We start from the raw sequence: 9,866 nt of genomic DNA, 5'->3' as shown, positions 1-9,866 counted from the left end.
TTTTTTTTATTGTACTCGTTGCAATTTCAGGACAAGCAAGAGAGTTGCAAATGTCGTCATGTATTACGTTTTCTTCATTCTCATGGTAGTACACAAAATTGTCCAGACATCATAAAACATGACTTTTCACCAGTGACTCCCCTCCTCTTTCCTCACGCCCGACTCTCTCTCTCTCTCTTTCCCTCATTGAAACAGATGGCGTTTTATGCTGGGCACAATCAGGACTATTCAGCGTCAGGGAGGGCAGGCCCTCCCCACCTGCGCTCAGCCCAATCACAACCTAATGAACACGTTGAGAGCAGTCTGTTCCAAATTACTCCCAGTTGGAGCCAGGGCCACAGGTAAACCCCCCCTTCCCCTCCACCTCACCTCCTTCGTAACAGTCTCTCTGCCCAAATTGGTATTGGCTCCAGCGTTTAGACCCTCAACTCTGAGTCTTAATCAAATCAAGATTCATATCTCTGTGCTGTCAGCATTCCAACACCGCCCAGAGGGGCTGCGTACACCGCGACAAGCATATAAGTTACACGTGGAGGGATATGGATTGACAGCTGAGGTGTTTATGTGTTGGATCTGAATTGGTTCTGTTTGATTTGTGTCTGAGAGCTGTTTTCCCATATTTGTATAGAGATCTATGCTTTTACTATTAATCCACCTGCAATAACAAGCTCACACACACACACACACACACACACGCACACACACACACACACACACACACACACACACACACACACACACACACACCCACACACACTTGAAGGAACAGCCGAGGCCCCTGTAAATGCTATGGCGTTGACCACATCAGGCCATACCTATGTGCCTTATCGGCATGTTTCCATGGCTTCAAAGGACATCATTTATGCATTTCTGTTTAGACTGTTTGTGTTGTGTTCACACCATATACAGTAGGTTCTATGCAATCATGTTTTATTCAGGTTTTTTGAGGTTGAACAAAAACAAGAGAAAATTACCTTCTTTTTCTTTGCTAAGGCATTGAATACCTGAACGTAAAAGCCACTTGAATATCTTTAGAGTGTGTGTGTGTGGGCAGGCAAGGGGCAGCTGTATATTGTAGACAGTTGACACCAGAAGTGTGCTGTAGCCAAGTGCCTCTGACACTTTGATACACCCTACCACATCCCCAGGGACAAAAGAATGAAACCACGGCTCCTGCCTCGTCATGTCCCATCAGTTGCTATAGGACCTCAGAAACCTCAGGCCAACTACCAGCCCCCACGTGGGTGTCCATCACTGGAGTTGACAGGAGCGCTGCCCTGCTGGCTGGCCTTCCTCACTGTCCCTCTGGTCAATCTGCACCTCAATTGGCCCTGCACTGGTGGGTGATGCCTGCTCCTTCTGCCGCATGTCAAAAAGAGCCAGGAGCCACAGAGGAAGTGCAAATATCCTCTAATGGCCTTGATCCAGATGGATGCGCCCATGACAATAGGACCCCGTGCCTGTGGTTTAGGTTTTTGTCAGTGAAAAACGCTGAGGCCACCACAATAACACAGCAAAATTATGCATGCAGGCCAAGTACCATTGACATGTTAAAGAGCACTGCCAGTTGCTATGATAATTAAGTTAGCTCATTCCAAGGCAGAGAGCTCTTTTCTCTTAACATATCTTTAAAGGCACTCCAGGCACATAAGGCAGGTTTTAAGACAATAGACGTAAGAGGAGAAATAATGGATTCAGTGGTCACCATTTCTCTGCCCATTTGCTTAACATAGGGCTATACATCTTTTAGTGAATGCTGCTTGATGGGATTGCCTTTAGGAGGGTGTTTTGTGGGTTTTAAATTCTATCACTCATAAGATTGACACATTCTATGAAGTCCATATGGACATCTTAGGGATAAGGTAGATTAAAGCACTGAGTATGAAATATTCAGATGACCGCTCTGCTCCATGACAGTGGCAAACTTTGGATTCTCTTTGTAGACGCTTGAAACATCGCTCACGAGTGTGATGTTACTTTCTGTAATATCACACTTGCCATGAGTGAACACTGACCTGTTTAAGCAAGCAATAACATCAATGGAATCCCCTCTGTTCACTTTGCTTTTAACTGGGATGTTTGGTTACGTCACGGGGTGTCTGATCTCCCTATGCCTCCATAGGGTCTCATCGAGAGTGGCCACTTTGTGTACAGCTGGGGCGTGTTTGGCCAGTAACGTAAAACCAGGAAGCCTTTGAAACTTAACCAAAGGAAGAGGTTGGAAGTTCACTATTATTTGGAAACTCCAAAGCCTTCCCCGTGGACACACCGGGGTGGGTCAGGAACACCAGCAGTCACCGTTATTCCTGTATCCATGCAGCTGTAGAATGAACTCAAAGTCAGGGAAAGTATCTGTGTCCTAATATTTCTCTTTAAATATGTCGGTGTCGAGTGTGCGACTAACTTCTTTTTCTATTTCTTTCATCATGTTTCTGCTAGTACATCAAGAGCAGGTCATCAAAATTACCCTTCAATGGTCACTTTCCTGTTTATTCTAACCAGATGCCCATGGTGTCTGGTTAGAATGCACTGCCACGTTCATTTTTATATTTCCTCTAAATGGTGCCAATCTGCCACAACAGACAGGCGCTGAGTGAAAAGATTTTAAAATGCGACTCTAGCACTTTCAAGGCAGGTCCTCTGTGTTAACAAGATGGTAGTTAATGGTTTTGCTTTTATGGCGGTGGTCGCATGTATAATTAAGCTGCTGTTGTATTTGTCATAAAAATCACCAGGGGTGCAGGAAATGTAGCAGGAGCCATTTTTACTTTGAGCAGTGGAAAATTAAAACCGTCAAACCTCACAATGTTGTTTTGACATCATTCCAATGTTTATGGATTTTCCTGTGCGGTTGAGGTTTCGGTATTAAAAAACAGTTAAGTGCCTCACCTTGTGTTTGTTGGGGGAACAAAGGTTGCAATGTTTGCACAATGCAGTTTGTCACTTCTGGGAGGTCTGGCCTCCGGTGCTACTTGTTGAGAAACATGTTGCATGTCTGCCATTAATGGATTTCAGCGGTTCCCGGCATTGTTCCTGAATCATACAGTTCATGTAACAATATTGGGTGCATTTATGGCACAACCATTCGTAACTTCATCAGGGGATTTTCCTTACTAGCATGTCATGGGTATAATGCCAGACCAACACTGTGAAATGGGGGGCAATCCTATTGAAACAGGTTTTGCAAAGCCGTACTGATAACCTCTTACCCCAGATCATCTCCAGCAGATGTGTATTCATACACACAAGAAGCAACGACAAAATGACTGAACTCCTGGGAGCCTCAGCCTTTTTAAAGTTGTGTTTAATTTCTACCTTTTGGAGACAGCCCGAAGCAGTATTAGGAATGGATCTCTTACAAGGATTACCGAAACTTAAGGCGACAGCTTGTTGGCAGAATGTCATGTACTACAGACGCATCGCAGATAAGCCTGATGTATGATTTACCTCCATGGCCCCAGTCATATCTATGGAGATGAGTTGGGGTGTCGTGGCCCTGGTGTCACCTCCACAACACCAGTCCCCTGCTATGCTGATGACTGTATCTATGCTAATATGAGGGATCAGTCGGGCAGAAAGCTCATCTGGCTCATGCTTTCGCTTTATCTTATCACTCTACTCGCCCTGCTCCTTTCTTCACTGCATCACCACATACCTGGCATGCTGCGCACATGAAAAGAGCGCAGCCTCTTCTCACTCTCCCTCCATCTCTCACCTTCACACTTCTCCTCTATTTCAAATTTTCACATTTCAACTTTTGCTAACACTGCATCAGCTTCTGCAATGCTTTATTAAATTATCACATACTGCAACTTTCCCCTATTACTGTATGTGCTAGACCTGGTATTGAAATCCCAAGAGGAGCTCAATGAGATTTACCTAGTTTATTTCATTTCCAGATATCCTGACAAAGTAACAAAAGCTTTAGAGAGCTTCTCTGTAAGAGCATCGTTTGAACAAACTAACAAACCAAATCAAAAGAACAACCTAAAAAGTTGGCATGTCTTTTCGGTCAAGAATGGGTCCATCCAGACAGTAAATCCTGTCTGACTTAAATAACCTCCCCGCCCCGTCCCTCTTAGCCTCTTTGTCTCCATCGCGCCCTCCCTCCCTGGCATGATTATTTCTTATCATGTATTTATTTGTTTAATCCACCCCTCCCCCCATTACACTTGGCGGCCCTCTCCCTATGCACGAGCTGCCTGTCTGGCAACGAGGCCCCCTCATCCCCCACCTCCTCCCACTTGTCCATATCCAGTCCCCATCCCATCCCCACCCAGCTCCAGCCACAATGGGCGGATGTTGCTTCCAGAGTCTCGAAGCTTCATTCGGGGGGAAGAGACCCCCACCTACTCACTTCATCCTTACATCCCTCCCACTTGCATGTGGCCACCACTAGCCAGTCTCTATGCACACTATAAATAATGGATGCATTAGCATGCATGAATATCTTTTTAGAAGGGGGTGGGAGTGCCTTAATTCATTATTAATCCCCTTCAAGAAAAAAATGGGCCGTGACTCTGCTAGAGCTGGGCCCCTACTAAAGCCTGCTTTTGGGACTTTACTTGTCCATCCTGTACTCCTCTTCCTCCCCAAATTGGTGACCAGCTCCACCCAACAAACTACCCTGCCCCCTCTTTATCAAAGCGCAATCTCTGTAAAAGAAGTGTAGGGTAATCTGGTATTTTTGGGGAAGGGGGCGGAGGGGGGGAAGGGGCAAAGTGGGATCCTAAAGGACAAACATCTCCAACAACAGCCTGGCTAAGTGTCAGCTGGTTGATTAGAAAAAGGTGGACACCAGTGCTCAGTCAGCTGGTCTGGTTGTACTTCCCTAATATCCCGGAGGGATGAAGGGATGTTCCTTTTTAAAGGTTGGGTAGTCACAAAGCTCCTGACTTTGAAGTTGCCAACAGTGCCATTTGTTTCAAGAGCCGGGCTTGGCTGTGGGAGGACGGAAGTAGGAGGTGTGTAAGGTGGAGGGGCTGGGAAGGTGGGCTGACATAACAAATACGTAAACGTGGTTAGAAAGCGTTAAGTCGAGCATGTGTGTGGGTTGTAGGGAATTATCTGTTATTTTTAAACCTGGATCTTTATGTATTGAGGACATTAGATCAAAAACATGGGTTAGAGGTTAAGAGCATGTGTTTCAAGGAGATAAAATACTATACACCACATTAACAAAGCATGTGGGTTTGATTGTAAGTCTGTGTTTGCGTGTTGGTGTGTGTTTATGAGCAAGATATGAAGTGAGTGTGTCTGTGTGACTCCCCTCTGCACCACACACCCCTCTTCCACCACTAGGTCGCACTGCGTGCCTCGCAGCCTCTCCTCCTGCTTACCCCAGCTCCTCGCCTAATCCAACCAATCGTAACCCTCTACAACAGAGCCACATGAGAGCGTCTTCCTATCAAAAAATACTACACTACACACATGTGTACTTGTATACAGTCCCACACATACTGGATAACTGCCTGCCTTACTCACATTGATACAATGTACATAATCCTGTTTGTTCGAATCCCTGTGGCATATAAATATAACTAATCCATATAACAAAGCCAAACACAGCTTCATTATCCATGTGTTTGTAATACAGCATGAGGACATTTTTCTCTCAGATTATTGGTGACTAGCACAACTGTCCAATACCAGGCAAACATGTCTAACCCTGCAGAAAGTTTATTCACTTTTAAATAAAACAGTATCTTCTCTTTTTAATGTTGCACTCAGAGAGACTGTTGGGTCTCCCGTCAGTGTCCTCGGCTCCGCTGTCGGTCGGGCAGGACGATGGCAGCAGGGGTTGTTTTGTTGACACAGAGAGGACCTGGTTTCTGGAATGTTCTCGGCTGACTGTTTGGATCTCGGGTCTATGGTGCGAGGCTGGGGGCTGGTTGTGAGCTGCAGGCACCACACTGTGCCTCTGAACTTTACTCAACCCCTTAAATTCCACTTCCTGGGCAGAAAATTGAAATATTGTGCTGTATTGGCATGCTGATGGTCATCTATCACGGGGGCCTGCTAAGGGACAAGGGTAAAGAGGAGACCCTCTATAGATCAGAGATGGGCTGCTGGGCCTGGGTTCAAAGTTAAAGGGCAGGGGGTGGGAGAGACCTGGTCGAGGAAAAAGGATAGCTCTCTAAGAGGGATTGGACTCACGGACGGTCTTCCATCACCCATCCTGTAAGACAAGAGCAATCAGTCTTCGTCTGGCATCAGGAATAGAAATGTATGTCATTATGACTCTTCCAGGTTAAAATGTGTCAAAGGACATGAAGACTGTTTTAAAGCAATGAGATGCTTAAAGCTTAAACTCAGCAGTAATAAAGTCCAAATAGGAGCTTTAAAAACAAGACAAAAAACTGAATAAGAACAGGGATGCGCCTTTAAAAAATACATATATAGTACTTTGACTTCAACAGGTGTCATAGAACTTTTCGCTGAACTTCCTTTTGCAGAGCCCCATGTGCATCACAGTATTCCCACCGGTTGCGTTCACAGTCAAAACATCCAAAGTGATGATGCCGCCTTCATCATTGCATAACCGTAGCCCAAATGCGCACATCGTACCAGGAAATGAAACTCGCCGGCGCATCACAGGGGGGTATGATGATGTGGATGTGACTGGTTATATAAAAGTATAGGGCAGAGTTGGTATGAGCCATAGCCTGGCCATTTAAAGAATAACGCGCTTCTTGTCTGGGTCTGGAAATGTCGCTTCTGGCTGACCTCGTGAACTTGCCTGCCGCGTGACCTCGACAATTCCCTCTTACGGCTCCCCGAGCACCCCTCCACATCCTTGTGCTCATTTGTACAGGCTGTTGCCCAAGCAGGAAGTGACATCAACGGGTCCAAACTAAAAAATATGTCGCAGGACGTGGCTGTCTAGGATGTCCAGGACCGGTGTTTGTAAAGGAGGATGCCTCGCACCGGCTCCACAAAGTGATGCTCATTGAAGGATGCAGGAGAGCGCCACACAGGCGAGGCAGACAGACGCACTGGAGGCTGAGTGAGTCGCCTGCTGACTGAGTGCTTTAATTCCGTCACTTTCGTTCATGCAAGTTCAGATTATGATGCCATACTTTTTGCCCCTCTCTGTGACGCAGTTCCAATAGCAGAGGCAAAACGACTTGTTTGTGTGAATGAATGAATTGTGTCGGCGTCGCTCTTGAGGGACGAGAGGGTGAAGTGCGTGGTGCGATGCAACAGAAACGCACCACTGTTTTGACTGGAATGGCAAGTGCAGGAGGGAGGAGGGACATCGGTGGCGGGCTGGTCTCATGCGCTTTCGCGCGTTTTGAGACAATTAACACATTCTTTAAAGTCTGCTTTGTAATGATTCCACTGGTGAAAGCAAGCGGTTGTGATAAAGTTGAACAAGTTCCATCGTGTTGCTTTGTAAAAGCGTCCTCCCAAAACATGAATGGCGTCTATTTTTATCCGTCCGGTGAGTGCGTACGAGCGTGTGTCGTCCTCACCAGGGAGGCTGTGGCAGACCCTGCCGTGCGTCCAGACAGAAAGTGCTGCAGTCACGTGGTGTCTGCTATTATCCAACCTCACGTCAGGTGCAGCCTACTGCTGAGAGGAGGCAACACGAAGGAGGGTTTTATTTCACAATTAAACATCCGATGTTTAGGAAATTGCATTAAATATCATTTTGATTTGGTGCCATATTTACATTATTACTAGAAGTAAAAAAAGAAAAAAGAAGATAAAAAGTTACATTAAAGGGAGTATAATATCTGCACTGATAACCCACCTGTAAACAATGTACACAATAAACGTAACACTGCACAACACAAAGTGTATTTTCTGGTACATGTAAAGTCTTGACTGAAGAATAACAGTTTAGACGTCTTATCACACAATCTGCCTGTCAAAGAAACAGATTGACATTATTTTTTGAGATGATAATTAGACTGATTCCATCTTCTCACCACCTGTCATCCTGACTGCCAGGACTTAGCCTTACAAAAGGTGAAGAGATCATGCCTTTTACAGTTAATAATAACTTTTGATAATATAGAGACCCATATTTCACTATACCTGCCAATTAATACTGCTATGGCATATGTTGCATTTCTCCTTACAGTCCACATTTTCAAATAACCAGCTTAAAAGTAACAGATGAACTGAAACTGAAACACGGTAATGGCAATTGTAAACTTTTCTTGTGCAATTTTTCCAGTTGGCATTACACAGTTGGGAAGGAATGACCCTACAGAACAGATTCTCCTGTTGTTATTTTCAGGTAGTTTTTTGGTTATTGAAGTATTTTGAACAAACAGATTAATGACCATACCAGGTTTTCCAATTCAGTAGTTTTTTGTTGCTCCGGTCTGTCTGGTAAGAACTGTGCGCGCTCCCTCTAGCTCTGCCCGCCTTTTCCTATCACTTTGCCCCAAAAAATACTGCAAAGTATATCTAATCAAAATTTGATATGCTTACAATAAACATGAATGGTTCTTACAACTCGTGTTTCCACAGATATATTGAGTTGATGCCTCACAATAAAACCATACAGTTCAGGACTGATAGTTGATTGCAAGGAGAGTAATGAATACATTTTGTGTTTGCATGTTGTGAGGGCACTAGCACTATTTAAAGTTTCTACAGGCACTTCTGCAAAATTAGCGAGTGGGGACACGTAACTCTTCTTTGCACCTGGGCCTCTCAACTTTTCACGTCAATGAATTGCTGGATTAACAGTAAAGATAAGTGGAGGCTTTTCGACTCAAACATTGAAGGTCTTTAATTGGCTCTAAGTGAGTCTTCTGCAATGTGAAATAATGAATGAGCTATATAGTGGGGCTGCTACTGTATAGGTTTGGCACATGTCTGCAGCGGCCTATGGGACTACTGGTGTAAATAACTCACGCTGCTGTTGCCTGCCTGTCTGGAGTGATAGCTTCATTATTCATGGTTGCGTGTAGACAGCAGTGCTTAATCTCTAAGTTGAATGGGGAAAGCCTGTGACTCTGGAAGTAAATGCTTGTGCTCGATCAGCCTTATCTGGTCCTTGCTGAGGAACGGAGGGCCACCAGAGAGAAGGAGGACTGCTGAGCTGGGCCTCAGGGTGGCAACAGCAGCTAAACTCCCTGTTCCGTGGTGGCGTTTAGGGCCAGTTTGAGGCCATTAGAAATTAGCCAGACTGGACTAGGGAGCAGGGCCATATATTCTCTGTGGTGAAAGGGTCTAGGCAGGGGGTCTATTGGCTCTCGACAGGTGCAGTGGGAGGAAGGCGTCAAGAGTTTAGGGAATCGAAACCAGAGATGAGGCCATACGGCAGCGTCTCTGGCTTCTGGGGTCAGATGCTCTCTTTCAACCCTGGAGGCTCCAAAGCACAGCGAGAGCCTCTTCCTGCCCGGACACTATATCTCTGTGAATGTATGTGCATTAGTGCATGTGTGCATGGTTATCTTTGTGTGTGTACAGACATGTGTGCTGAAATGAGTGTTTGTGTGTGTGTGTGTGTGTGTGTGTGTGTGTGTGTGTGTGTGTGTGTGTGTGTGTGTGTGTGTGTGTGTGTGTGTGTGTGTGGAGTGTTTTATGATTGTGTGACACTGGGGTGAGAAGATCAGGGGGGCATGTTTTGAGTTGCGGTAATCATCTGTCTTACCTTATCTAGCTCACACTCGCACAAAGAACACTGGGAACAAGTTTTTTTTTGAAACACTCATATGTCCACTAGTATTATACACTCTTCATGAGGAGCTTTGATCACTCAGCTTTGAGAGGGCTAGAGAAAAAAAAAGATTCTGTCATGATTGACAAGTTTTTAATGCCGAAAGTTGTAGCATTGCTTCTGCTGTGCAATTACATTGAATAATAATCTGGACTATTCTTTATTGTGAAGGGGGCACAATGTG

At 45.2% G+C, this 9,866-nt stretch overlaps 1 protein-coding gene across 2 annotated transcripts in view; it reads left to right on the top strand.

Annotated features, from left to right (window-relative positions):
* Nucleotides 1–320: 320 nt before the first annotated feature.
* Nucleotides 321–9,866, top strand: part of zic6 (zic family member 6) — an 84,574-nt gene continuing 75,028 nt past the window's right edge. Inside the window, exon 1 of one of the 2 annotated variants that reach the window (XM_068591416.1) lies at nucleotides 321–341. The gene's annotated coding sequence lies outside the window, so the exon portion shown is untranslated. Of the gene's footprint in view, nucleotides 342–6,870; nucleotides 7,007–9,866 lie in introns of those variants that run through there. The other variant, XM_068591407.1, reaches the window with a different exon arrangement.

The sequence above is a fragment of the Clinocottus analis genome, unplaced genomic scaffold, assembly GCF_023055335.1.
Source record: "Clinocottus analis isolate CAN_PGR_092001 unplaced genomic scaffold, fCliAna1.0.p SCAF_10, whole genome shotgun sequence".
Taxonomy (NCBI): domain Eukaryota; kingdom Metazoa; phylum Chordata; class Actinopteri; order Perciformes; family Cottidae; genus Clinocottus; species Clinocottus analis.
The sequence above is the reverse complement of the archived record's forward strand: the minus strand, read 5'-3'. Positions and strand labels throughout refer to the sequence as shown.